This window comes from Crocodylus siamensis, chromosome 3, assembly GCF_052110815.1.
Source record: "Crocodylus siamensis isolate JL-2025a chromosome 3, ASM5211081v1, whole genome shotgun sequence".
Taxonomy (NCBI): Eukaryota; Metazoa; Chordata; order Crocodylia; family Crocodylidae; genus Crocodylus; species Crocodylus siamensis.
This window is the reverse complement of record NC_143397.1, coordinates 122,686,942-122,710,558: the sequence shown is the minus strand read 5'-3', so window position 1 is coordinate 122,710,558 and position 23,617 is coordinate 122,686,942. Positions and strand designations below refer to the sequence as shown.

The 23,617-nt window shown below is 43.5% G+C and overlaps 1 long non-coding RNA gene across 4 annotated transcripts in view; it reads left to right on the top strand.

Moving 5' to 3' along the window:
- The first annotated feature begins 2,455 nt into the window (after window positions 1-2,455).
- The window catches only part of LOC149868755 (uncharacterized), a 94,575-nt gene continuing 73,413 nt past the window's right edge, over window positions 2,456-23,617 (top strand). For 2 of the 4 annotated variants that reach the window (XR_016441325.1, XR_016441326.1), the window contains exons 1-4: window positions 2,456-2,567; window positions 2,843-3,059; window positions 8,922-8,977; window positions 12,824-12,945. This is a non-coding gene — a long non-coding RNA (uncharacterized LOC149868755). Of the gene's footprint in view, window positions 2,568-2,842; window positions 3,060-8,921; window positions 8,978-12,823; window positions 14,901-20,614; window positions 21,039-23,617 lie in introns of those variants that run through there. The other 2 variants (XR_016441324.1, XR_016441323.1) reach the window with 2 other exon arrangements.

Here is a 23,617-nt window from a genome sequence, read left to right as displayed (position 1 = left end):
TAGGTCCAACCAGGCATCTCCCCTGGTGGGGTTGTGCACGTCCTGGGTTAGATGGAGGTCCTGCACTCTGTCTAAGAACCTACGTGAGCAGTCAGACCTGGCTGAGTGCTCTTCCCAGCAGATGTCCGGGAAGTTCAGGTCCCCCATGACTACCACATCCTTAGACTTCACTACCTCTGTGAGCTGTCCTAAGAATTCCTGGTCAAGCTCTTCCCCCTGGTTGGGAGGTCTGTAGTAGACTCCCACCGTTAAGTTTCTTTCCCCTCGACTGCCTTGTATTCTAATTGTAAAGCACTTCAGAGTGCCCTTCCTCTGATTCCTTGCTAATTGACGAAGTTGTGTCTTCCTCCTTAATATAGGGTGCCTCGCCCCCACCTCTCCTTCCCAGCCTGTCCCTCCTGTACAGCCTATAGCCCTTGACATTCACCGCCCAGTCATGCGTTGAGTCCCACCATGTTTCAGTGATCCCCACTATGTCCAGGCTGGTGTGAGCTATCAGGAGGGTGAGTTCCTCCTGCTTGTTTCCCATACTATGAGCATTTGTGTAGAGGCATTTGAGGCCTCCTGTGGATGTGTGTACTGACCCTCTAGTCCCAGCATTGCCCTGGCCCCTGTGGCTTACCTGTTTATTCATTTCGCTCGTTGGTCTAGACTGGGCTGTAGTTGTGGGTGTTGCTTGGTCTGGCAGTCCGATGTTTCCTCCGCCCTCATCTTCCCCTTCCCCTTCCCCCAATGAGCCTAGTTTAAAGCCCGCCAGAGGAGGTCTGCCAACCTAGAAGAGAACACACGCTTACCTTTAGGGGAAAGGTGGAGCCCATCCCATCCAAGCATGTCTCTCGTTGTGATGTGCCGGTCATGGCTGAGGAAGCCAAAGCCCACCTCGAAGCACCATTCCTGTAGCCGCTAATTGGTCTCCGCAATGCACATTTCATGCCGTTTGCCATGTCCACTCACTGGCAGTATAGCAGAGAAAACCACCTGTGCTCCCATCTCCTTCAACACGCACCCCAGAGTGTGGTAGTCCTCCAGCAGGTGATCAGGGCTTCTCTTGGCCACATCATTAATGCCCACATGGACTAGGACCATGGGGTAATAATTGGTGGGCTGGATTACAGTTTGGAGTATCCCTTTCATGTCCTGAATCCTTGCTCCAGGTAGGCAGTAGACCTCATGTGCCAAGGGGTCCTGGCAACAGATGGGGCCCTCCGTACCTTTCAGGATGGAGTCACCAATGATGATCATGCGACACTTTCTCCTCCTGGCCTGCTTGTCTCCTTCAGCCTGCATGGGACGTGGGGAGCGTGGAGTTGCCTCCTCCCCAGTTTCATCCTCTCCTTCCTCCTCCTCCAGGGCTGCCAGGGCCTCGTACCTGTTCTCCAGCCAGATGGAGGAACTGGTGCGGCCATGTTATGAGCAGCCCTGGCATGGGAGGTGACCGTCTGCCACTTACCAGTGGAGGGCTCATCTTGAGGTGCATCCTCCTTGGTCGTACAACCCTGCAGGGAAAGAAAATATCTGTCAATTTCTTCTGTTACCTGTCAGCTCCATGTTCTTGGGGAATCCTGATACAGGACACAGACTGTCTGACTCACAAAGACTCCCCTCCCTCCCCCCCCCAACCTAAACAGAAAACCTGAAGCAGAGACCGCAGTGAATTCTGGGATCAGCAAAGCAGGGGAGCACTGCATGATGGGGAAGCTGTGTTCCAAATGCTAATCGACCCTTACACCCAGCTCAGCATTTATCAGACCAGTTCTAATCTGGATTTACAAAGGTCTTTCTCCCCCCCACCCCCCCACAACTCTAAGTAAAAGTAAGTTTATTAGGCATCTCGGGCCGTACATTCCCTGGTCCCGCTATGAGAGGCCTATGTAAACTTAATTGGCTAAAACACGGTTGCCAGGTTAGGGAATGCTGAGGCAATAGACCGAGTCAGAGGGGGCATGGGCAACATTTGAACAATGGTACAGGGTTCATCACAGCATCCAGCCTGTTGGAGCCCTGAACACAAGTTTGTCATACTTTTCCCGAGACGACTGGTGGAAGTCATCTCCACAACAGGTTATGAACACTCCAATAATTGCCTTAAGTCTGTTAAAAGACTATAGTAAGATCTAAAAAGTCATGCTAAGCTGAGGCTTGTTCACAGCAAGCAAAAATCCAAAAACCCCTTGTCAATTAAAAGGGTGTTTCTAAAAACGCCAAGAGAGATATCTGCTATCCATAAAAATGTCAAGCTGGCTCCAAGTAGGTGTTTTACTGAGTAGCAATCAAGTTCCTGGGATGTTCCACTCAGATAACCCCTTGTCAATGGAGAGGTTGTTTCTGAAAACGCCAAGAGAGATATCTGCTATCCATAAAAATGTCAAGACAATTTGATTTACAATATTGACAATGCTTGAAAGAAACTAAACTGAGGGTATAAAAATCTGAAAAAGAAGCAGCAGTGGGGGTGCTGACACCACTCACTTTCTTCTGGAGAGGCTGCAGGAGGAAGATCATCTCCCTTCAAGGATCGTGCTGAAAACTTTAACCAGTCAGCTTTGCAACCTGAGTGCCTTGGACTGGTGAGATCCCAGCTCTCTCTCTCTTTTCTGTTCTCTCTCTTTAGGCATAGATTTCTGAACTTGAACTGTATTAATTAAGCTTGAGCTAAGTTTCCCCAAATACTTAGTGAAACCAGGGTATACTGTGACTGTGTTTGTTTTTCCTTTGCATGTCTATCACTACTAGTGTCAATATATATTTCACCTACTTAGCAATAAATAACTTTTATAGTCAAACTGGTGGTAACTGGGTATATTTTGCCTTCTTTACTTCTCTTTCCCCACTTGCTCTATAGCAACGCCCCTCTTACCTAAGCTAAAGATCCCTGTGAAGCCCAGAAATACTGTGGGGTCTCCTCATCAAGAGACTAAAAGATTGGGACATGCTGAGTTCGAAACACATAAGGGGATCAGCTTGTACAGGTTGATTGACGCAGTTTGGCTCAGACGTGCCCTAATGAACTGAATGCTGGCCCATGAGGGCATCATCTGGACACCCAGCCAGATTCAGAGGTATTCTGTTTAATTGTGTGCTTGTGTCTGACTGTGGTTATTGTTGCTCTGATGAACTGATTCCTGGCATATGAGGGTGTCAGCCTGTCCATGCTGATCAACCCGGCCAGGTCAGGTGTGTCACGTTAATCTGTGTGTGTTTGTGTGTATGACTGATTTGGGGACTGGAGGAACCCAGCCCCACTGAACTGAGTCCTGCAAGATAGCTCCATTGGGGGTGAGGGCTTGCAGAAGGGAGAGATACAGCTCTGTATAGAAACACAAGTAACACAAGCAGCACATTGATAGAATTACCAAGACCCTAGCCCTAATAAATGAGCACACCCCAAAGTAGCGGGCAAATCTGGTAACACTTCCTCTGCCTCTCAGATTCTCCTCAGCCTGCTAACCTCCTCCTGGAGCTCCCTCACCTGTGCCTCCAGGGCCCTAAGGCGGGCGCCTGCAGGACAGATGTTAGAGGAGAACAAGGTGGTCAAAAAGAGTCAATGTGGATTCATCAGGAGCAAGTCATGCCCGATGCATCTGATTTCATTCTATGATAAAGTGACAGGTTTTGTTTATGAGGGGTGAGAAGTGAACTTGGTATACCTTGACTTTAGCAAAGTTTTTGACACTTTCTTCCATGACATCATCCTTACAAGCTAAGGAAATACAGCCTAGGTGAAAGTATTTGAAGTTAGATATCTAACTGGTTGGATCATCATACTCAGTGAGTAGTCCTCAGTGCCTCAATGTCTAGTTGGGAGGAGACATCAAGTGAGGTTCCCCAGAGGTCTGTCCTGGGGCTGATATTGTTCAACATCGTCCTTAATGATTTTGGATAATGGGATAGCGGGTACATTTTGCAGACTTGTGGATGACACCAAGTTACATGGAATTGCAAAAATTCTGGAGGGCAGGGCTAGGATCCAGAATGAACTGGATATACTGAAGAAATAGTCCGCAATCAGTGAGATGAGATTCAACAAGGACAAGTGCAAAGTTCTGAACTTGGTACAGATTAACCATATGCGAAATACAGACTGGGGAATAACTGGCTAGACTGTAGTACTGCAGAGAAGGAACTGGGGGTTAAGGTAGACCATAAGTTGAATATAAGCCAGCAGTGTGGTCTTGTTCCAAAAAAAGGCTAACAGCATCCTAATTGTATTAACAGGAGTGCCACTTGCAAATAAAGAGAAGTGATTCTTCTGCTGTATTCAGCATTGGCAAGGCCTCATCTGGAGGAGTTTTGGGCCCCAGAGTTCAAGCAGGATGTGGACAGATTCCAGTGCAGGGCAACAAAATAAGACGTAATGAGGAAAGGCTGAAACAACTAGGTGTATTTAGCCTGGAAGAGACAACTGAGAAGGGATTTGATAACAGTCTTCAAATACCTGAAAATGATTATAAGAAGGATGAAAATGAGCTTTTCTCTATCGCTGTGGGAGACAGGATTAGAAGCAATGGACCTAAGTGCAGCAGGGGAAATTTAGACTGGAGATTAGGAGGAACTTTCGGAATATAGGGGTGGTTAGGTATTGAAACTAATTACCTAGAGAAGTTGTGGAATCTCCATCCTAGGAAACTTTCAGAAGCAGGCTAGGCAGACATTTGGCTGGGATGGTTTAATAAGGGGATGATCTTGCCTTGTGAGATCCTTTCTAGCCCTACTTTTCTATGATTCTATGATCCTAATTCATTATCATAAGGTATTGGAGATAAGAGATCAGCATGATTCAGAAAGAGTTTGGAAATTTATATGGATAGAGTAAAGCTTTAAACATGAAACAAGAGTCTGAAAAAGGAAGTAAAACTTCACCCTGTAGGGCTGGACCTATCTCTAACTGATGAGGTCAGCAAGAAACTATCCTTATAAGCAGGTTAGTTCTTATCTACAGACTCCAAAGTTTATTGAAACATCTGAAATACCTGGGACTGGCTACCATGGAAGGCAGAGCTCTGGAGATTGTTGGTATAATAAGATATGACAATTCCCATTTTCATATATTTCTAAAAGGCCACCACTTGCCACCCCTGCTGCTTCCGCTGCTGTTCCTGGCTGAACCCAGCTCTCCATACAGCCTGCCTAAAGTGGGGCGGGAGAGGTTTCAGTGGTCCCCTCCCATCCAGGATCAGACTGAAGCAATGGCAGTGGCAGGGGAAGGGGGAAATGTGTGGGGAGGTTTCTCTGAGCACAGAGGAGAAGTGAGAGATGGGGAATTCTTAGCTGTTTTGGAGATTTAAAATGTTCCTAGCTTTTGCTCCCACAACATGGTCCAAAAGGGTGGTCTGACCATGCTGCCACATCCCCTCTGGATCTACCCTTCGTAATACTGATAATAGTATTATCATGGCACTTGCCTTTTAACCTTGTGCTATGATAAAGATTGACTGTTTATAGCTGCAATATTGGTTCCTCACTGTTAAGTCCACCTTTTCTTTTTTTTTAAATAATTTTTTTTATCTTTTATCTCTGTTTTTATATCTCATTTTAACCAGGATGTTTTTGTCAAGTGTAACATTTTCCCATGTTTGTGAAATAATCCCTACCTTATTGTACAGAGCTAAGACATGGGCAATGTAGAGGATACAAAACAAGTTGTTGGAGAAGTATGATCAATGCTGCCTGCAGACGGTCCTTCAAATCCAGTGTGAAGATAGATGCAACAACATTAGCATCCTCTCACGAGCAAACACGAGCACTGAGGCTATGATTATCTGACGTCAACTTTGCTGGGCCGGCCAAGTCATCTGGATGTCTGACTCTAGACTCCTGAAGCAAGTCTTATTTTCCAAGTGCAGTCAAGGTGTACACTCGAGAGGAGGGCAGAGAAAACACTTAAATGATGTTGTCAAGGCCAACTTGAAAAACTGCAACCTCAACATTAATTAATGGGAGACTATCACCCAAGACTGCCCCAAATGGAGGAAGAGTCTGTTTGCAAGGATCTCAGTACTTTCAAACCTTATGATGACAGCAGGAGATGGAAAAGCAGGAACGGCAGAAACAGAGTGCTGTGGACTGAATTAAGAATCCTGAATCACTCACCCGGCACAGAAACACATGTCCAAGTTGAAACAGAGTCCGTTGATCCTGGATCAAACTTGTCAGCCATCTTTGGACTCACAAATAAAACACTCATGGAAGACAATCAGCCTCAACAGTGAGGGACTGCTGAAGAAGAAGAAATCAAGGCAATTTGGGTCATTTCAGGAACATATCTGTGAACAGTTCCTGATTTTTAGTAATACTTCCCACTTTATATTTACATCCTTATTCAGCTATACCAACAATTGCTATAAGCTATAGGAAATTTGCCCTTTTAAAGTTCAAAGTATACACATTTCTGACTGGTGTGATATTTTGTTTGTCCAAGGAAAATGTAACAAAGTCATGAATATTGGTTCCTAGACAGCTTCTAAGTTTCAGGGCAGCAATTAATTTTGTTTTTGCTTATCAGAACGAGGTCCAGTTTTTTGTTACTGGATATTGGTTGTAGGATTTCTCTGTTGAGAAATTGCCATATATTATTATTAGAAACTCCGAGTTTTGTTACTGGTTACATGAACTGTCCAGTAAATATCAACAAACTTGAAGTCATTTCTGACAATACTGAGTCATGACATAAGAACAAGTAACTGAAAGGTTTTTATAATGAGTTAGTTGTTCTGCAATGTCTGTTTGCATACTTATCCCATAGTTAATGAAAGCTAACTTGAGAAAGCTTGACCCTCTTTCAATGAGGGTTAAGATACCATAGATTAACTTTCATTTTCCATGGGATAACTATGTGTACCTGGACAGTTACCACAAATGGCAGGTTGTAAATCCAAATTTCACCTTGACCTTTACAATGTGCCTGTAATCAGTTCTCTATCTACTGGTTTAAGCAATAGTTTATTCTGTTTTCAAGAGGGAAGGTAGTGGTCTGTAGCAGATACCCATCAAGATACTTACCACCTGAGTATAATTTACCAATGTGTGTGGGATTTATTGCCACCAGATGTTGTGGCAGTTTAGTCAGATTCAAAAAGGGATTGGAGAATCCTTGGAGGAAAGGGGCATCGATAGCTATTGAGCATGGGAGCTAGGGGTACAGCTTCTGAATCAGAACTTCCTAGATCTTAAACATAGAAAGCTGCAAGCAAGAGAGGAACAGCTGAAAAACCTCTGGTCATACCCAGTTCACTGTCCCTTTCAGTATCAGCTCTCTGCCCCAGTGTAGCACAGGGTACTGGGCAAGATAGACCTATGGTCTGACCCAGTAAATGACAATTCTTATGTTCTTATCTTGTGCCTCAAAAGCTTGTCTAATGTCTCTCCCAGCTATACAGTTGCTGTAAGAAAACATATGGACAAATAAACCAACAAACAAAAGAAACCAACAAACAAAAAAAACTGCTCCATAACAGGTAGCAGTCTTTTTAATATGATGTCTCAGCTGTAGCCCTCATTTCCCATCCTGTCCTTATGGAGCAAGTAGTAAAACACTTCTCACACCAATTTTCAGTAACACCAGTCACAGCATATTTCTCTTCATTCATGAGTTTCTTCACTTCCTCTTGTTTATTGGATAAATCCTGTTATTGCTCTCTATAGAACTAAAAAAAAAAGTCTTTGTGCTCTGGTTTGTCATGTACTTGATACACGTCAGCTGGTTTGAGTATGTGTACCACCATTATTCAGTGAGTAGCAAATTGCTTGCCATGAATGATGGGGGTGGGGATGGAGTCCCATGTCTGGCCCTGCTAAACTCCCCCCACCTCCCCAGGTCCAACCCCACTCAACTCCCCCCCGACCCCGGGTCTGGCTCTGCTTCAGCCCGCTCCCCACCACTCTGGGTCTGGCCCCACTCCAGCCCCTCACCCCGCATCTGCCTGGCCCACGTCTGCCTCCCTCCCTCCCTGCCCTGCTGGCTGTTTTGGGGGGGTGGGGGGGGAGCCAGGAAGCAGCAGGGTGCCACCACCATGATCCCACTCTTCAAACCTCATGCACAAAGCTGAGGGGAAGCCCTGCTCCTTGGGTGGCCAGGGTGTGTTTGCTGCTGCCACAAAGACTAGAAAGACTACTAAAAAAAATTCACTTTAAGTAGTCTTATTTCCGTCTTGGCGGCACATGCGCTGTTGCCCAAAAACATTACAGACAGACACACAGACAGACAGACAATATTAGAATTATTCTCTCACTTTGCAGTTATTTTACAGCCAGCCCAGCTAACTTAACTGGGCAACGGTTCTCCATTCTTTCCTCTAATGTCCGTAGGGTCACTCCTCCAGTTAGTTCATGTTGTGCTCATCAGATGCCTTAGGGTATGACTATACAGCAAACTTACAGTCCCGAGTGGCAATGCCTTTCAACCTGCTCTGGGTTCACTGCTTTGTTAATCAGAAACAGTTTGGCCCCATCCATGAAACACCTGGAGTGAACGAATTAGAACTTGTGTCAGTAGCCAAGATAATTAGCCCACTTCTGGCTGCATGGCTTCCAGTTTAGGAGGCAGCATGTTTGGAGCAGTGAAGCATGCTTGAGGATGCCACTGCCAGGGACAGCAAGCTTACTGTATAGATGTGGTCCTCTTCAACTCCTGCTTCCAGCTGTGAATAAATTTGTGGAGAAATACTTCCGGTCTATCTTTCTAATCCAGGAGAGTATTTTGCTGACCTCAGTATGACTACTTAAAGTGATTTTTTTTTTAGTAGTCATTATTGAGAGTTACAGTCAAAGATGTTTTTGAAAGCTGTATAAACTCACTGCTCTTTTACGTAGTGTTTCTGCACATTTTCTCTATGCTGAATGTAATGATTTGTATTACTTTGTTTCTTAGCTTTCTTTATGTCCTAGATAGTTCTCAGTAGACCTCTTCTTTTTTTCCTCTCTAGTGCAGCATGGGTCATCCTTCAAGGACATTGAACCTATGGTCAATCTTCATCTCCTGGTGAGTGGATGTGGTTACTTTATGAACCAATTCTTTCATGCTGTTCCAGATTAGGCAATGTAGCCGAAGGTAGGTTTCCTTTTGTCTTCAGTAGAATCAACCATTTCAAGAAGAGACTGTTCAAAAGTGTTACCAAGGGCCTGAACTGAAAGGCATGTGGGGAGCTGCATGAATGTAATTCTGAGCCTAATGTTTATAGAAGATTTACATGGCTTGTTTCTTGGATACCCAGAAATGTAGTCAGGATTAGCAGTTAGTATTATTATAGAAATATGAACACTTTGTATGGGAGTCATCAGGAATAAAAATTCTGCAAATCCCGATACATTTTTACTGTCACTGTGCAGAACAGAAGAAACTTTTAACTTCTCCATTTTAGCACATGAAGAGGAAAATCCTTCTTACTTTCCCCCCCTCTTTCTTTCCAGAATGTTTCTCAGCTTTGTGCTATAGGCAATCAGCTTATGTAAAAAGAAGATGGGGGTATTTTTAATTCAGAGCAGAGCAGTGACTGTCACAGTGTTTTATTAATGGACATCATATGAAAAATGTGGGTAGTTCTTCCTATTGTGGAAAAGCAATGTCATGTTCAAAACTGCCAAAATTAGTTGAATTTGACTCACCTGTTTTTCTGATGAAGCTAGAAATAAATGGAAAAGTGAAAAAAGCCACTACATGCTAAGTACACAACATACCTGTAATTTTAATACTTTTAGGTTAAAAAATATTCAAATGCATTCACAGTATTTTTGATTGAAAGAATTTGTAATTGGATTTCCAGATATGCTGCTTTCATCTTGGCTAGTACAATATGCACTTTGATAATAACATGGCTATGTCATTAGAAAGATGTCCATTTACTAGTTTAGGCATAAAATGAGATACAGGAAAAGACAATAAAATGCTTTCTAACATAATGTACCTTATTTTTTATTGTATTCAATAGATACATTATGAATAAGTAACCTTTAAGTGCATCAGCAGTATGATTTCCCTGATCCATGGTAGATCTTTGTGAGGTGCTATGTCTTTGTTACCAAAATGACATTAATTTCTACTAAACCATATAGAACTTTATTAGGGGTCAAAATGTGTGCACACTACTTTAGACCATTTGAAATAAACTCACAAATTGTAAAAATAACCTTAAATAGGAAAATGGAAATGATCATAACGATGGAGGAAAAAACCCCCTTATTTAAAATATGAGAGCATTTTAGCCCTCTTATGGGCTTAACTTTCCTTACCTCAGTTTATTCATATTATCTTAATGCTAGTTGAGGCACATACTTATGAGCTATTCTGAGCATCAGTTACATTTTTCACATGTTTAATACTATCTTATGCAAATTAGAATTGCAGCAAACTAATCTGGTTCAGGTAGTAAACCTCACTGCTTTAAATTATTTTATTCAGTCATTTCTTTTTTTCTTGAACATTTATGCAATTACCAGTGCTAGTGGGATTTCCACCCCCCATGAAATCAGAAAAAATGAAATCCAGGGAATCTAAATAAGGTTTGCAAATTTTTTTCAAGCTTTATTTTAAGGAGCAATAGCAAGAGAAAAGAGTTTTATTTGTGTTATAAGGGACCTGCAATTTGAAGTCAAATACAAGCACTTGAGTCCTCTCTTTTTGTTAATAACAAATATTTTATTCAGAAGAAGATATTTAAACTGGGCTATGTACAACCTTACAGACAATAGTCAGAGCCATAAGGTGTACTGCTTTTCATACAGTATACAGTCATATCCTGGGTATGTATCCTGTATCCAACTGGAGGGCCTGATGGCAACATGGTGGGGCTACTCATGGCTGGATAGGTCCTAACAAATACCACAACGGTGTCACCCCCAGAATAAGGTGAGTATAGGGCACCTCAAAATCCTAGTCCCTGATGCCTTTTGAGTACTCCTTGGTTGGAGAAAGGCTAAGGGACATCACCCTGACAGAAGTGTGCCCTCACTGAGGTGTTAGGCAATCAGCAGCAATTCTTAACTGTTGCTTTCTGGTAGATGCTACAGCCAAAAAGGCATTGAACATCTGGACTTGATCAGACCTTTGGATTCTATCTAATGGGTCTAAAGGGAGGATGGTAGGTCTTGGGCCTCCATTCTTCCATACCCTTGCCTAAGCAAATGCATCAAAGGTTTTGGTGTTTGATGGTCACAGGACTCCATACAAGCAGATTCATCAGGCATCTGACTAGACCTCTTACATGTACACCATGATCTGGAAAATTGATGGTTGCCTACAGACATGTCTTTGGACTTTCACAATTTCATACATGGCAGCACTGTAAAGCTAGTGATAAAGAAATTCTCTGGACTATAAGCATGTCTATATTGATTTTATATACTACATTATTGCTTGTGTTGCTTACAGGAAGAAAATAATGTTTGTGTTTTTTAACAGCGTACTGCATTGTCACTGATCTTTTTAAAAATACCGTATTTTTCGGACCATAAGACGCACTTTTTCCCCCCCAAAAGTGGGGGGAAAACGAGGGTGCGTCTTATGGTCCGAAGGTGTGTGTCCTGGGGAGATGGGGCGGAGCTTGCCCGTGGAGGCGGCGGAGCCCGAGCGGGACATCCGCTGCTTGTTTACACTGGAAGCTGGCGCCCGTGCCGGTGGCCGGGAGCCGGCAATAAAAATGGCCGGCCACCGGCACACATAGTCTCTCCTGCCATAAGAACTGGGTGCGTCTTATGGTCAGGTGCGTCTTATGGTCCGAAAAATACGGTACATTTGAATTTGATAACTCATGGAGAAATAGGCACAAATAGCAGCTCTGTTAGAGACAAAACTATTCTTGAATTTGTTTAGAGTACTATTGCTTGAAAAGAGACAAGTGCTGCTATATTATTGGCTTAAACAATACCAATATTTTGAGATGATGAAACAATAATGTTATTTGGAAACTACTATTTTATAATGAGCCTTTACATTTGAACCAAACTGAAGGTGAGTTCACTCCAGATGCAAAATTGTATGAAAAAAGGGCTTCATTTGAAAACCAGCATTGTTCCTGAAAATAATTCCATTGACATTGTTAAGGATCAGACAAGCATTTACCTTTCCATCTTTTGGCACTCCTCCCCACCCCTAACCCTGTCTCCCCCGCAAAAATCTCACCCCTCAAAAAAAATCTATAACCACAACTGGCATCCAACAGATATTTAACAGAAATTGTTTTTCAGAGGAGATTTTAATTTTTCATACAAATTCAAGCCTTTAGGGTTTATGTGAAAATACCAGTTGTTATAGCTTTTTTCTTTTTTCTTAATTATTACTGACATTAAAGTTATCATTATAATACTTAAATATGGCTCGATTCTCTAGGGCAATGCACAGTCAACAATGAGAAGAGGGGGATTTGGGGGTTCTGGTAAATTATTTATTATCCAGAAATGCCAATCTGAGGCAATCAAAGCTATATAAAAATTTGAACTTATTGAATGGTTTGGGCCAAAAATAGGAAAGCATTTTGGACAAATCAAGAACTTTTCAATGTTTTTAAGCAAATGTTCATTATCATGAAATGATGCTTTCATTTAGAAAATTACTGAAATGATAGAAAAAAGATTTTAGAAGATGAAAACAAACAAAACATTTAATTTTGGGTAAGAATCCCCCAAATATTTCAATACATCCAAAATAATATGTTTTTGCTTCTTTGTTGAACCAAGGTATCAGAAGTGCTCATTTCAGGTTGACTTGAAACAAATAATTCTTTACTATATATGCTTTTGGCTCAGTTATGCAGTTCACTCTGTATATCAGCCCTGTCTGTATTATTATTTATCATTCTACCAATCTGTGTGTCATTCATGTGCTTTATTACAGGTAACTTTGTGTTTACTTCCATCTCACTGATGAAGACCATAAATAGTATTGAAACTAGTATCAAGCTGAATAGAAGAACCCCTCCAGAACCTCTTCAACCAGTGATTATTCCTTGTTGACAGGTATACTTGAGATCTGCCCTTTCTCTACTTATCTTGTAATGCAACTGATAGTGCATAGAACCATTTTTTAAAATCTGAATGTCACAAGGAACTTAGTCAAAATGCTGTCAAATGTCTAAGTACAGAGCATTTACATGGTTATCTTTATCAGCCAAACTTGTAATCTCATCAAAGAATGAAGTCATTATGTTTAACAAGACTTGTTTTGTATAAGTTCATGTTGAGTGGCATTTGATACACTCCTATCTTTTAATTCGTTATTAACTGATTCTCCTACCAGCTATTCCATTAATTTGGCCAGAACTGACATTTGGCTAACTAGCCTGTTGTTACTTGTGTCATCTCACTTGCCTTCTTTGAATATTGATAGAGTATTAACATTCTTTGCTCTTCTGGAATGTCTTTATAATGCTAAGAATTATTAAAAATTAAGATTATTGGATCAATGTCTCTTTAGCCAGCTCCTTTAGGACACCTGAGTGCAAGTTTTCTGGCCTACTGAGTTAAACATTTTTATCCCTAAATAAATACTATTTAACTACCTTCTTGACCATTCACAGACTAGAACCTACATCATTATCTGCATGTAACACAACTGTATAGTTCTTTGTGTTGTAACTCATGTGAGCCACTCTGAGCCTTATAGAGAAGATGGGAAATAGATAAATAAAATGTGAATTCTTAAGTTCATACTTAAGCTTAATAATGGCAAAAGAGGCTATGTTTAGGGAGTTATGAGAGACACAGCAAGGTTCTGGAAAACTTCCCTAGGTAAGCTCATCCATTCTGGAAAGTGTCAGAAATGCCCCCAAATCCCAGCAATGGTGCTGGGCTCTTTGCAGTAGATGTTTCAAGTGTCTAAAGTGTACAGGAACAAAGCAGGTTGCCTTATTGCTTGCCTTCCTTGCTCAGAGTTACTAACTCCCCTGTCCTGTCTTGTCTTCATTCTGCCTGTACCCCATCTTTAACAATGAAAAAATGATTTAAAAATCACCATTTGGAATGAAGCTGTGTCAGTTCCTTTCCACAAATATTTGCCTGTTATATCTCCATCCATTACTTTGTTCATTTTTGTGTGTTTTAAGTTATGAGCCTTTTACAAAAGGGATTTCCTCTCTTCCATTGCTCCAGATTCTGGAACACTCATGCAGGTGCATGACTTTGAGTAGGTCCACTTAACCAAATGAACTCTTATGTTAGGTATGCTTTCAGGATTAGGGCAGGAGCCCATTTAAACAAAATTAGTTTGAATGTGGTAAGATACTTTATCCCCAGGTGTATTTATTTTTATGTGCACCAAATTACAAAACGGGAGGTTTGCATCCTGGATGCCAACTATGCAAGACTTTAAGGATCAGAGTAGATGAACAGCAGCTCATGGGTTCCCACTGCAGTACTTTGGTAAAAGAGGAGAATGAGATTCACAGGCAGGTAAATAGGGGAGTAGCAGAGGTAATTTTAGCTCTGTTTATGGCACCAGTAATACCAGTATTGGAATACTGTGTACAGTGTTGCTGTCCATATTTTAAAAATGATGTTGAAAATTTGGAGATAGTTCAGAAAAATTATAAACATGTGAGGGATGGAGAATCTTTTATGATGAGAGACTTGAAGAGATCAATCTGTTTAGTTGATCAGAGGGAAAAAAAAGACTGAAGGTGAATAGGTACTTTCATGGCAAAAAATACTGGATACTAAAGTACTCTTTACAGTGCCAGAGAAAGGCATAAGAACCAATATCTAAAAGCTGAACCCAAGCAAATTTAAACTGGACACAAAGTACAAGCTTGTAAAAATTAGGCTAATTAACCATTAGGACAAACTGTCAGTGAAAATGATCTGGGGAGATGGTGAAATTTATTGGACTTGGATAGAAAGGCTGTATACAAGAGGTTAGACTGGATGTTCTAATGATCCCTCCAGGATGGAAACTTCAAGCTATGAAAAGAGGCATCTCTTTACACCAGGAAACACAATTTAATAGATTAGATAACGTGAGGAGTTGTGATGGGCTTCCTGACAAAAGGGTTCGGTGAAATTCACAAAGAAACTGAAGACCTGCATATGTTTATTTTTTATCTTGGACCAGGGTATGTGAGCCACTGCCTCAGATGAATGCTAGGACAAAGCGAGCTGGGTACATGCAAAAACTTAACTCACTTGGTTAGTTTTTTCCAAGTGTTTGTGAAAGAAAAGGAATAGTTTTCAATCAATGACAGAAAATACTTTTGCATTTCATTGGCCATATACTCCTGAGGTGAAGCCACCAGAGCTGGAGCTTATTGGAGCTGGGATTATTGGCAAAGTAAGATGTACAGTCTGTGTGATCATTGCAGTTGTATTAACAAGAAGTAACCAACAATTAAAGGCATTCACCGCAAATAATAGCTTCAGTAAGAAAGATATTCATATTAATATTATTTTCACTCTTTTTACTTCTCTGACTGCCTACTTGAGCATACAGTTGATAGCAGTGGTTCTCAACCGTTTTTGGGGGTGGGTATGTGTTTGGGGGAGGGGGATGCAAAAAGTCCCTTACAGGCTGAAACACTGCCAGCCTGCAAGGCAAAAGCCATAGTTTCCCACGTTTTTCTCTTTTAAAGGAGAATCCATTTTTAAAGTTTGTTTGTGACTCTTTCATATATTTTTGCAACTCACTTTTGGGTCATGACCCACACGTTGAGAAACATTGTTCTGTAGCACAGCCCCTAGTTTCTGGGATAATAGTACAAGAATGGAGTAACAGCTTGTGTCCTTCCAAGGGAAGGATGTTCCCCTTGGAGATTGGAGGTTGTTGAACTTGAAATACCAATTGGTCATTCAGAGGAACCAAATTCTGAAGGCTCTGCAAAGCCCCAAGGGGAATCAAATTGCATTTTAGCTCAGGATAGTCTCAGTTTTTGATCTGCTGGTCACACTGCAGTGCCTATTTTTTTTTAGCAATAACTGCAGTGGATGAAGCAACTGAAGGTGAGGCATTTTGGGAATCATTTGAGAATTAGGAAACTTCAACTTGGTCTGCAATTATTTTCATGCTGATATGTGGTTATGTATAATGGCAATGTACCATCTTCATTGCAATGGTTTAGGATTTTGTGTTTAATTGGCATCAACATTATTTCCAGCTTGGAATAGGTCTCTGTAACAGGGACCCCTAACCTCTATTATTAGAAGTAAGTGCATTGCTACAGGGAAAAGGCTATGGGATACAGTTTGCAGGAAGTCTAGCAGCAAAGCTGTAAGTCGAAGAGAAAGATGGCAGGTTCATGCCCTAAAGAGGCAAATAAAAGCAATAAGCCTGCTAATTGGTAAAAGGAAACCCCTAAGAAGCAGGAGTCAGGTGACTGGAAGGGGTGGCACATAGGGCCATATAAATGTGGCCTGAGTGAGGGAGATTCCTTGCCCTCCATTGAAGCTGACCTCACGAAGGAACACCTTGACAGGCTGGATACCTTCAAGTCAGCTGGCTCTGAGAGTTTACACTCCAGGGTACTCAAGGAGCTGGCAAGCATCATAGCTCAGCCTCTGGCACGGATCTTCGAGAGCTCCTGGTGCTCTGGTAAAGTGCCCGAAGATTGGAAGAAGGCCAATGTGGTGCCTATCTTCAAGAAAGGGAGGAAAGTAGATCCAGCAAACTACAGGCCCATCAACCTGACCTCTATCCTGGGGAAGGTCTTGGAAAAGATTATCAAAGAGGCCATCCTTACCAGACTAGCTGACGGCAATATCCTGAGGGATACCCAGCATGGGTTTGTGGTGGGTAAGTCTTGCTGGACCAATCTCATTTCCTTTTATGACCAGGTGACCTATCACCTGGACAAGGGGGAAGAGATTGATGTCATATATCTTGACTTTTAAAAAGCCTTCCATCTGGTATCCCACGATCACCTCTTGGCAAAACTGGCAGACTGCAACCTCGGCCTCACCACAATCTGCTACCTGGGGAATTGCCTCCACGGTAGGACTCAGAGGGTGGTGGTTTACGGCAGTCAATTGTTGCGGCGTGCTGTGATCAGTGGGGTCCCTCAAGGCTCTGTCCTAGGGCCTATACTATTTAACATCTTCATCAATGATGTGGACATTGGTGTCAGAAGTGGACTGGCCAAGTTTGCCGATTACACCAAATTCTGGGGTAAATCATCCACACCTGAGGACAGGAGGGTGATCCAGGCAGATCTTGACAGGCTCATGAAATGGGCGAATGAGAACCTGATGGTGTTCAACACTGAAAAATGCAAGGTTCTCCACCTTGGAAGGAAAAACCTGCAGCACCCTTATAGGCTCGGCAGTGTCTGAAAAAGTGCAGGCTTAGGGGTGATCTGGTGGTCACCTACAAGTTTATCGGGGTGCTCCTCAGGATCTGGGGGAACATCTGTTCACCAGAGCGCCCCAAGGGATTACAAGATCAAATGATCACAAGCTCTGCCACGACTGATTCAGGCTGAACATAAGGAAGAACTTCTTTGCTGTCCAAGCCCCCAAAGTTTGTAATAGACTGCCACCGGAGGCAGTTCAAGCAAACACTTCAAATGCCTTCAAGACACATTTGGATGCTTATCTTGCTGGGATCCTATGATCCCTGCTGACTTCCTGCCCTTGGGGCAGGGGGTTGGATTTGATGATCCTCCGGGGTCCCTTCCAGCCCAACTGTCTATGAAACATTGCTAATGAGGGAGCCTCAGGATTTGTTATATGTTGTACTTTGAGCTGTTCAAATGTTGATTAGTGCTAGCTTGAGTTTGGAGCAGTCACATGTTCAAGCTAGCAGGATCTGGAGGACTGAAAGGTAAGATCCTTTCCCCTCCCATCCCCTTCCAGGCTTTCCCCCTGGCTCTTGCAATGCACCCTTGCCCCCTGGCTTGTAACTGCCTGTCCAGCCCACAGAGTGGTGGTGATAGTGGTGGGGGGTGGACAGACACATTCCCCTTCCCTGCCTGCTCCCCTGGGTCAGTGCAGGCAGCCAAAAGTAAGCTTGGGGGTTGGTGGGGATCTGGGGTACTGGGGGATGGAGGGTGGGGGATGGGGAGGCCTTACCTGGAGGAAGCAGTGGGCCACTCTGGGTTGGTGGCTTCCCCCATCATTCTTCCCCTGCTGGCCCCCAGGGCTCTCACTGCCCCTTGGGATTCTGCCCCTGCTCCGCACCCCGCTCCTGGGGCTCCCCCTCTGTCCCTCATGGCCTAAAGGTGCTTAAAACTAGTTGCATGTGTTAATGTGTGGACAGTCCAGGAGTTAAGAACTCCAGGAGCCCCCTAAAATTAATGTGTAACAAGGTCCTCAGACTGGTCTCTGCCAGGCTGGGAGAAGGAACTCTGCAGGTTTGGGGAAGGATAAAGCTTTGCAGGTAGCAGAGCTCATGCTGAAGCTGAGTGACTTTGACTTTGTGCTTCATGTTGGCTATGTTGCTTTATTACTGGTGAGGCTTGGGAGATCACAAAGGGCTGTTGAGAGCTGTGTGTAGGGGATACACACCCCAGTGAATGAAGTGAAGGGTGACAGAGCCCACTGAACGGAGCTGAGGGGCCAAGGGGCCAGACAGATGGAGCTGAGGGGTGAAAAAAATCACTCTGAGTGGACTGAGGCAGTCTTTTGAACTTAAAATATGATCAAAGGCATGTCAGGTAAGTACAGAGAGGTACACTGACTGGCCAAAAAGGAGAGAAGAGGAGGCAGAGGAGGTGCCACACCTGCTTGTAGTGGCAGATCCTGCAACAGTATTCTATATACTAGCTTATGTAAATAAATGCAGGTCTGAAAGATATACACACTATAATTTCTGTTTGCATAATGTCAGATATCTAATAGGATATTTTCTCCCAAAACAATGTGTTGGAGGGCCCAGAGGCATTCTGCAGATACAAAATGTTCTTTCCTATTAAAATCTTATGTGACTAATTAAGTATAGATCACAGAGCAAGAGAAAACTGTAAATATAACTGTACACATTCAAAAGAGATTTCCACAGTCATTGAACCATGATTCCCCATTTTGTAGATACGACAATGTTTCCTCATTTGAGCACTGTCATACCTTGCTACGCTGGTGCACATTAAGCTGTGCCACAATGTTTAAGGTCGCTCTGTCTCCTTTTTTTTGTGTGTAGGCAATGTAGCAAAACTAGTAAGCGCTAAGTTCAGAAAAGTTATTAAACGAGTGGTTCATATTTGTAATTGGCTGTTTTTTTAAATTGGCTGGTTATGGCTCACTTTCACAGCTTGTTCTTTTCTCAGCCAGCCAACAAAAAGCTCAAAAGATATGTTGGGCAGTCTTTTATCCCTGCAAGTCCAAATTTGCTGGTCAAAGGTACAAAGGTATTTTGAACTGGTGATTGGTGTTAAAACATGAGAACAAATTCTGCTTGATGTATACCTTTTACACATCAAGGGGTACAGAGTGTATATGCAAGGGAAATACCTGATTATTATGCTTGTGGGACTCAAATACACTACTAAATGATTACAGAAGGCTTTTTCACAATAGCTGTAGTTAAGTTGCACCACCAACCAGTGGCTTAGGGTGACATTAAGTTCTTTCCTGATTGTCTTAAGTGTTCTGATTTCATCCTCTATCTACATGGCTAAGTTACTATCCTATGCATAAGTGGCATTTTTTGCAATCAGTTCCTGGATGCATAGCCATGGACAATAGGGGTATGCAAAATAGGTTGTACTGAATTTGGATTCATCCTGAATTGGGGACAGTGATTTGATTCACTGATTCAGATCACTGTCCCTGATTCAATTCTGCCAAATCTGAATTTGAAGATTTGATGCTCATTTGGAGTACCAGCAGTTTGGCCATAGACACAGCTTTAAAAGTTTTTTTTATATACCTTGAGGTACCAGGTGTGACTCGTGAACTCTGCAATGGTGGGGCGGATGGAGCATCCCACAGGAGTGTCTCTCCGCCCCTCTCCCTCCCCCCCATGCTTGGCGGTGAACCTGGAAATGGACTCGAAGTACTTCTGGTCCACTTCCAGATCTGCCACTGAGTGCGTTGGCTCCCTCCTCGTGTCCCCCTGGCTCGGTGATGAGCCACAGGGGTACCCCAGGTGCCCCCCCAGACCCAGGAGGCACCAGTCGCCAAGCTGGGGGGACACCACGTTTGAATTGCTGAATCTTTCTAAATCTCTCCGAATGAATTCGGAGGGTTCCAATTCGATTTGGAGAGATTAAAGGGTCTCCTGATTCGATTTGGATTTTGAGATTTGGCCACCATATTGGGCTGAATCTCTGCTGAATCACATCAGGGACCGAAGCTTTGCACAGCCCTAATGGACAACTATTTAACCGTGTGTGCATCTAGACTAGGTATATGCCCCAGAAACAAAATGACAGAGTGTGTGTTCCCTTTAATTTCTTCCCTGTGCTTTAACCATCACACCATAGATTAGGTGTAAACCAGTACTTTCATTGGTGCTTCTTATAAAAAATGCTGTTAAGTTTTGGGAGAGTGTGGGGTCTCCTGAATGCTTTTTTGTGTTTGTTTCACTAATATGGTATATGTGGTCTCATTGAAAAGCCCATGTTATGCAGTATCCATTTATGTTACTGTTATCACTGTATAGGTTGTATTATTTTGTCTCTATGTATTTATGGGATTTTTTATATGGCTTAATCAAGGAAAGGGAGTGGATGGAATTGCTAAATCTCTCTTCCTGTTATGGCCCTAGGGCAAGAAGAACTGCCACTTCTAGATGCAAGCAGAAGGAGATATTATTGGATTGGATACTCAAGGCATGGCCTGCTTGTAATGGAAGAAATAACCTTCTCCATAGTTAATACGTCTGAAAGCAATGACCCATTAGACTAAAGCAATGCTAGGTACCTGGGGAGGAGTTTCCAGTGGCTCATGAGCATTGTGACTGTTCATGGGATAGAGGGGCTGGTTTTGCAGGTACTTTAAGAAATATTTGGGAGGCAGCCCAGGCTTTGGAGGTTCAAGGTCCCCAGGAGTCAAGGCTGACAGAATCAGCAGGAAGGTTAAATTGAAAATACTGGCAGATCTCTCAGAGCTAGTGTACAGCCAAATAAAAGGGTAAGAAACTTGTCTTGTTCTTCTGTCTTCAAACTTATGGTTGATTTTTGCTTATATAATCCTTTTTCCCTACACAATACATTCTTTAGTTTTGTCTCCTTACTGATTCATTATGGAAACAGTGATCTCTGGGCAAGTGACATTCCAGGCCAGCCCATTCTACAGAAAGGTGGGGCTTAAAATTTCTTTCTTCCAAAGAGAGGTCATGTATAGCTATCAGACATTCCTCTGCTGCAGCTGTGAGGTCCAGTAAAAAGGCAGAGGAGCTGAGGCTTATGTGTATAAAGAGTTTCATAGATTTCATAGGCATTAGGGCTGGAAGGGACCTCGGAAGATCATAGATCCAGCTCACTGCCTGAAGGGCAGGAAGTCAGCTGGGGTCATAAGATCCCAGCAAGATAAGCATCCAATTTACTTGAACTACCTCTGATGGCGGGCTGTTCCAGACCCTGGGGGCTCAGACAGTAAAGAAATTCTTCCTTATGTCCAGCCTGAAATTGTCTTGCAGTAGTTTATAACCGTTCAACCTCATCATCCCTTGGGGCACTCTGGTGAACAAACATTCCCCCAGATCCTGGTGGTCACCCCTGATAAACTTATAGGTGGCCATCAGTTCACCCCTGAGCCTGCACTTTTCCAGGCTAAAGAGCCCCATGGCTTTCAGCCTGTCATCGTAAGATCTGTTTTCCTGACCTCTGATCATGCGCGTGGCTCTCCTCTGGACTCTCTCAAGCTTCTCCACATCCTTTTTGAATTGTGGAGCCCAAAACTGGACGCGGTACTCCAGCTGCGGCCTCACCAAGGCCGAGTACAAGGGGAGAATGATGTCCCGGGATTTGCTCGAGAAGCATCTATGGATGCACGCCAGCATTTTGGTCGCTTTACTAGCCGCAGCATCGCATTGCAGGCTCATGTTCATCTTGTGGTCAATGATGACCCCCAAGTCTTTTTCTTCTGTAGTGCTAACCAACGTAGCACTGCCGAGCCTATAAGGGTGCTCCAGGTTTTTCCTCCCAAGGTGGAGAACCTTGCATTTTTTGGTGTTAAACACCATCACGTTCTCATCTGCCCATTTGCTAAGCCTGTCCAGATCAGCCTGGATTACCCTCCTGTCTTCTGGTGTGGATGCTTTTCTCCCAAAGTTTGGTGTCATCAGCGAACATGGCCAGTCTGCTTCTGACTCCAATGTCCACATCATTAATGAAGATGTTGAACAGTATGGGTCCAAGGACAGAGCCTTGAGGGACACCACTGGTCACAGGGCACCATGATGATTGACTTCCATCAATTACTACACTCTGGGTCTGATCACAGAGCCAATTTCCCAGCCAGTGGATGGTGGCAGACCCAAAGCCACAATTGGTCAGTTTCGCCAAGAGGTGATCATGGCATACAAGATCAAAGGTTTTTTTGAAATCAAGATGTATGACATCAATTTTTTCTCCCTTGTCCAGGTGATAGGTCATCTGATCATAAGAGGACATGAGATTGGTCAAGGAAGACCTACCTGCAACAAACCCATGCTGGCTATCCCTCAGGATGTTGGCATCAGCCAGTCCATTAAGGATGGCCTCTTTAATAAACTTTTCTAAGATCTTCCCTGGGGTAGAAGTTAGGCTGATGAGTCTAAAGTTTGCCGGATCCACTTTCCTCCCTTTCTTGAAGATAGGCACAACATTGGCCTTCTTCCAGTCTTCGGGCACTACACCAGAGGTCCAGATGTTTTCACAGATCCGTGCCAGGGGCTGGGCTATGATGCTTGCCAGCTCCTTGAGTACCCTGGAGTGTAGCTTGCCAGGGCCAGCTGATTTGAAGGTATCCAGCCTCTCAAAGTGTTCCTTCACAAGGTCAACATTGATGGAGGGTGGGGGATCTCCCTCACCCGGACCTCCATGTCCCACAGTGGGCATGGGTGTACCATGGGACTGATGAAAGACCAACGCAAAGTACCCATTTAAAAGGTTGGCTTTTTCCTGGGCGTCAGTTGTCAGTTGCCCCATCTGGTTCAGAAGGGGTCCAGTGTTGCTCTTGCTTTTCCTCTGGCTCCCCACATATCTGTAAAAGGACTTTTTGTTGTCCTTGATGCTTGAAGCTAGTTGGAGTTCAGTTACAGCCTTGGCTTTCCTGGTTTGCTCCCTGCAGGACCAGACCAGTGCAGAATATTCCTCTTTGGAGGTGAATCCCATCCTCCATCCTTTGTAGGCCTTTCTTTTTAGCCTCAGGAGGTCTGCTAGATCTGTGGAGAGCTAGGGGAGCTGCTGTGCCCTCTTGCTGCCTGTCCCCCAGATGGAATAGAATTAGCTTGTGCATTGAGGATTGCTCCCTTGAGGAGCAACCGCTCTTCCTGAACTCCCCTCCCGCTGGGGTTGTGGACTATTAGGGCCTCACTGACAAGCCTCCTGAGCGTGTCAAAATTGGCTTCCCTGAAGTCAAGTACTTCAGTGTTGCTGATTGACTTGCCAGCTTTATGGAGGGGGTTGAAGGTGATCAGCTCATGGTCGCTGTCACCCAGCTTCCCATCAATCACTAGGTCACCAATTAGGTTATCCCCAGTAGCCAGTAGTACCAGGTTGAGCAGCGCTTTACCTCTCTTTGGCCCATAGACTTCTTGGGTCAGGTAAAGGTCATCCACGCATGA